Source organism: Sylvia atricapilla, chromosome 5 (assembly GCF_009819655.1).
Source record: "Sylvia atricapilla isolate bSylAtr1 chromosome 5, bSylAtr1.pri, whole genome shotgun sequence".
NCBI lineage: Eukaryota > Metazoa > Chordata > Aves > Passeriformes > Sylviidae > Sylvia > Sylvia atricapilla.
The window spans coordinates 48,300,723-48,306,722 of NC_089144.1; the positions used below are offsets into that span (position 1 = coordinate 48,300,723).

The window sequence follows — 6,000 nt, forward strand, 5'->3', positions numbered from 1 at the left end:
GTACTTGGGAAAGGGGCTCAGTGCCATCCAGGGCAGGCCCCAAGCTGTCACCAAGCCTTCTGTGCAAAGATTCCCAGAGCCTCAAGTTTAGTATTTGTACTCTTCTATTCTCTTCCTCTCCTACCCACAGGGACAAAAATAAGAGCAAACTAAACAACCAAAACATCCCGGATTAGCAAGTATACTTGACTTGTACATCTCTGGGGGATGGCTTTAGGGAGGGTAGAAGCCCAGTGCTACCATGGGAAGTGTCTCCTTGCTTTTTGCATTAGTTGTGTCAGGTTTCCTGCCTGACCTATGGTATCTATCCATCCCCAGGCTGTGCTGACTCACAGGGATTAGTGTGGCTCTAGAGGGATTTGCCCTAGCATAAAAGCAGGCAAAATTCCTGTTCCTAGGAGCTGTATTCCATATAAACATCCTCCCCACTCCCAGGCTCCTACTCCACCCACCTGACTTCCCCAAACAGAAGCAAAAGCCAACCATGTCTCTGTCCTAATCCTCCCCTGGGGTCCATCACACCTTGATACAAAGGATCTGAGTTCATGCATGATCACTCTGCAGCTGTGAGCACCTCTGTGACCTCTGCCAGGACATCCTGTGTCTCCACATCAACATCTTCTCATCTCACTGCCTCTCCATTTCTCTATGTCTGCATCCCCACCCAGCTCCACCATCACAGACTTCAAGCCCAATCAGTAAAAGGCACAAGGCCTTGCAGTGACACTGCACCATGTTTCTCTCTCTCTCTACCCCAGCCTCTCATGTCTCACCAAGAGAGACATTCTACACTGCACCCCAGAGCAATGGCTCTATCTTATACTCTAAAGCTCCAGAAATATTTTGGATGAGAGGATAGCAAAGGCTGAGGAGCACATCAGCAGATACATACAACCTTCAGCTGCTCAGAGTCACCCCACTCTGTACAGTTTCTTTTCCTCCTGTGCATGGGACAAGCAAGTCAGCATTTAGAACAGGTTTGCTCTAAAAAATTAACTGTAGTAAGGAGCATTTGGGTTAAAACATGACTGGCCAAAAGTGCCTGTGTTGTAGCCAAGCTTCATCCTGCCTAGGCAAACCTCCAAACTTTATTAAAGCCTTGAGATGTCAAAACAAGGCTTCTGCACGGTTCCCTTTAGAGGTACCTCCATGATCCATGCTGCAAACGCAGATACTGGCTTCAAGCCAGTCAGCTCTAGCAGCCCTGCCAGCAAAACCTCATTCCCCCAAGCTCCTTAGGCAGGGTTGTGCTCTGCAGGGATTTGTATTGCTCTCAGCTGTGGCAACACCTGAGCAACAGGGTTTTAAAGCAAGGTGAAGGGTGCTCAAGCCAGCAGCAACCACCTGCCCAGGGTACACCCTGAACAGCAGAACCCAGCCACTTGTCATCCTTACAGACAAAGCTCAGGGCATTTCTGGCGTGCCTAGACTTGTTCATCCTGTTCTTCAGAGGCATTTCCGACCAGCCCGACACTCTTTTGTCCCCTGGCGCCTCCCAGCCTTACCCTGCAGGTACAGTCTTAGCTTTGGCTAAATTGCTGCATCTCCCCAAGAGCTGCTCTTCCCCTAAAGCTCTACAGCACTCCCTGCCTCACCACAGCAAGCAGCCAAGTCCTCAGGGCACCCACCCTAACAGTGTTACAGAGGCATGGAGCACATGCCACTTTTACAGGACCTTCAGCAGCAAGCTGCAATTAAATCACTGAACTCACAAAGCGAGGCACACACACAGAGGCTTCAAGGAAGCTTGTGGGGTTTTTGACCTGAACAGCCCATGTCTTTTGGCAGCCAAGGGAATACAACCACTTTTCAGCCCACCCTAGGAACAAAGAGCTCAAGTCCACCGCCTTTTAATGTTGGTGAGCAGGCTTTGTCTCTTGAGTCTCACTGTCAGCTCTGAGAGTAGCTCTGTGTGTGTTGCTGCGAGGTTCTCGTGTCACCACCAGCAGCAGGGCCCAGCCCAGGATCCCAATCCATTCCTAGCACAGCCCCTTCCAGAGTGGCATCCAGGGGAACCACTATCACCATCTGCCTCAAATTCTCCTTTCCCATGGCCTCCTTCAGTTTGGGGAACATCCCTCCCTGCTCTAGCACACATTAAGATTTTGGTATGTGGCACATACATGCAGGAGTGCTGCTGCCAATTGCTGCTTCGAGTTATAATAAGGGAGACTTGCTTCCTTTCTATTCTGCCTGATCTGCAGACACAGGGTGGCTATTTCCTGCTGTGGTTTCACTCTGCTGGTGACAACTCAGGCAAAATTACAGGCACCATGGGGGGATGGAGGCATCAGAGTGTCACCTGCAAGGGCTTGCTCTCCAGGTGAGAGCCTGGAGCTGGGGGTGGCAGAAGGCAGGCGTGGGGCAGGGGCCAAACTGGTAGAGGTGCAGTCTCATAGTGCCCAAACAAGCAGAGCAGATCTGGTGATGGCAGCCAGGTTCAGCCACAGCACAGTGACTGCCAAGGCAGGTCCACGGTGATGAGACAGGTCCAAGGGCAGCTCAGGGACTTCAGGCCAAGGTCCACAAAAACAGGCACAGCTACAATGCAAGATAGCCCATCTGGGGAGCAAGGACAAGAGCCTCAGCTAGTGAACAGCCCAGCAGGCCCTCACTGGGGCTTTTTAGCAGAACTTTCTTGGACATCAGGCACTTGTGTGATCACTTAAGTCAGCCCTGAACCCAGGGAGTCAAATCCCCAGGGGATGCTCTCAAAACCCTGACAGTGGCTACTGTGCTGTGTGAGCCTTCAGGTGGAGATCTGAGGGATGAATACAATCTGCTGCCAATCCCCAGGCTGAACACCACAGCTCCTCAAATGCTGATGGGCATTTTTAAAGTGAAAAGTCTTCACCAGACAACCCTCTGCCTTCTGCAGCAGTGAAGTTCTCCCCTCTTATAATGATTACACAGAAAGAATGTGGAAATTTGTGGACAACCTTGCCTCCAATATATTGCAGCTGTGTTAATTACCAAAGAGTGGGAACAGCCTTGCCCTCCCAGCTCTGGGTGTGATAAAAGACTGAGTTAGCTGGTAGAGAGTCAGTTGGAGTCTGTTGGACCTGCTATGAGGAGGAAGGGACAGGAAAGAAAGGGTAAGATGTTATATAGGGGACAGACAGGGTTAGGGTGGCCATGCTGGAGCCAGGAAGGAGCGAGCTGGAACTGCAAAAGGAAGGGAGAAGAAGGAGACAAAGAGCCAGAGCTGTGTGGAGCTGCCCATGGGAGGCTACATAGAAAGGGTATGAGAGGCTTCTAGACAACAAGGTGCTGATACTTGAAGCCTTCTGAAGTTTTACTGAAGCACTCTGAGTGTTGTGGTTGTCTCTACTATGACAGAAAATTGCTGTTAAGAAAGAGAGCAAATTTTAAACTGCTTAAAAATAACTGTTTTAACAAAGTTTGGAAACCAAGCTGGGGACAGGAATCAGTGTAGTGCACAGGAGGGAATACTATCTCAGGGATAATATGTGTGTACACAGACCTTCTTATGCTAAAACAGTATTCATGTTTTCACTCTGGAGAGGGAGAACTATCAGCCAAACCAACCTTCTAAATGACCAGTGGTATTCTGGTATTTTTTGTTTATTCGCCCCTGCTATGAGTTGGCCTGAACCAGATCTGTCTGTGTCTCTTTCAGGCGTTCAAAACCGTCTTCTGGAAGACAACAGGAAAGATGAAACTCTCAGCATTCGTGCCATCCTCAGCAGTCCCTGAGGAGGAGAGATGGCTAGCAGCCACCAGCACCCTTTCTGGACCAAGATGATGATGTATCAAGGTACAAAAATGTGCTAGGTTCAGAGATTTTTGCCTAAATAGCTGTAATTTCCAGCATGGGATGGGAGCCAATGGGAATTCACTGAGGCAGTCAGGCTCTCCAGCAGCCTGGCAGCTCCTTGGAAATGAATCACTGAACTCAGGGAAGCACACCTTAAATGAAAAAAACCAGACACCACCAGCTTTGCTGGGGAGGCACCTTAAATGAAAAAGTCAAAGAGCACAACTATGCACGTCCAGCCTGTTGAAATGACACGGTAATTAAAACTTAATGAAAAGCGCCATTAATCGATGAGTTTTATTAACCTTGTCTAAAACCATTTGGACAAATTAAAACTCCTCTTGGTCTTTTCCTGCCACGCTGAAAGCAGCGAGTCACGAAACCAATCAATAACGCCGGCCACGTTGGCTCTTTGTTTGGGGCAGGAGGAAGCTCTGCTGCTGGAAAGCTTCAGCTGGCACAGCTTCAGCCCCCGAGACACTGCCTGTGCCAGGGCCCCTGCTGGCCAGCCCCAAAAGAGATTGCCAGGGTACTTACATGGGCACACAAAGAATGCTCCCCAAAGCGCTGCCGGGGACCAGCTGTCCCACTCCGGGGGACACTTCCAGGTTATTTGCATGAGCAGATATCAATCTCTGCCCCAGAGAGCACTGCCAAGGCCCCTGCTGGCACACAGCAGGGGCTGCTGCCAGGGTCCTCACCCAGCACAAAGCAGGGTGAGGCTGTGCGTGCACATCTCACCCCTTCCAGGGTGCTTCATGGCACTGCCCCTCCCAAGATCAAAACTACCCAGGGCCCTGCGTCCCAGCTGGATCAGCTTCTTGCTGTTCCTGTAAAGCAGAAAGGCTGGCAGACCTTGAGCTCTTCCCTTCCCTCACCCAGCTGCGTCTGTCCCTCAGCAGCCCCATGACAGCTGAGCAGTTCAACACTGTGCCACCTGCTCCCCACCTCCAACAGATCCCCCTGCAAATCCCAGGCACAGCCACCCTGGGGATGCTCAGTGCTGCACCCTCCTCCTCCTGCAAGGCTGCAGCCACAGGGGCACTCAAGCTGTGTGCAGTGGCCAGGAAACAAGTGGGAACCTTGGAAGGAAACGAAATTCAGCAGGCCTAGGCAGGCACACACGTATTGTTTGGCTTGCTTAGGCTGTGACCCTCGTGTTTGCTCTGTGAATTGGAGCTGCTCTTCTCCCCCTTCACTCCTCTGCTGCTCTTGGCAGCACTTGCCACAGGCTATCGCTTGTGTGAACACCACCGAGTGTGTAGATGTGGTGGGGTGACTCCAGCTGTTCTCATACAATCCAGCAGACACCAGGCTGGGCCCTTCTTGGGTGCTGATAAACACGTGGTCTCCATTCCAGCCCTTCAGTGACTGCAGTAGGTAACATGCACACTGCAGGCAATCTGCAGGGTAAAGCACTTCTAGAGAAAAGTCGAAGAGGTAAAGCATTTCCAGAGAGAAAACATTTAGGAGCTTTCTCTTTGGAAATGCTACTGCTGCAGCATAGCCAGTGAAATCAACCCCTGGGAGAAATTAATAAGAAGAAAGTTTGCCTGTCTGCTTCCCACCTAAGCAGTTAAGCTTTGTGTCAGTGAGTTAACTTGCTGATCCCCAGACATATGTTTAAGGCAAGGGATTTTTTTTTTTTAAGTGTCCAACATAAGCCCTTACAGGAGTCAGGACTCTGTGAACACCACCCTAGAGCCACCTCTCCAACCTTGAATTGCCCTTAGGACTGCCCTTAGGATTATCGTGGGCATATTTGATGGTCAGCAGTTTAAATAGAAATACAAAAACCAATTTGTGTTGGATTAGACTAACTCTTACTCTCCTCTAGATCTTTGTTTCTGCCAGGGATCAGCAGCATGGGCAGGGACACAAAAATCTTCAGTAGGTACAAGCAGGATAACATCCCTACTGATGAAACACTTCCCAAACTCCACTGGGAAGGGTTGAATTCTGCTTTGGCAAGCAGGGCTTACATCACTAGCAGCCTTTGTTACTTTAATTATAGCTTTTAATATTGCCTATAAAAATGTTTGAGACCTGCTGAACTCTTTTCTGAATCCTGCTGAGACCCCTGGGCTCCATCACACATGGCAGAAGGACATTCCATAGGTAAATGCGCACAGTGTGAAAAGGGATTGCCTCCAATTGCCCTCATATGATTTCTAATGTAATTGAATATCTCTGCTTTTCACACAATGAAACTCAGAGATGAG

The 6,000-nt window shown here is 49.9% G+C and overlaps 1 long non-coding RNA gene across 1 annotated transcript; it reads left to right on the plus strand.

Moving 5' to 3' along the window:
• The first annotated feature begins 3,048 nt into the window (after nucleotides 1-3,048).
• On the plus strand, nucleotides 3,049-4,156 carry LOC136360893 (uncharacterized). The gene is made up of 3 exons (XR_010743534.1): nucleotides 3,049-3,129; nucleotides 3,160-3,242; nucleotides 3,641-4,156. It is a non-coding gene; the product is annotated as an uncharacterized lncRNA (long non-coding RNA).
• The last annotated feature ends 1,844 nt before the right edge of the window (nucleotides 4,157-6,000 follow it).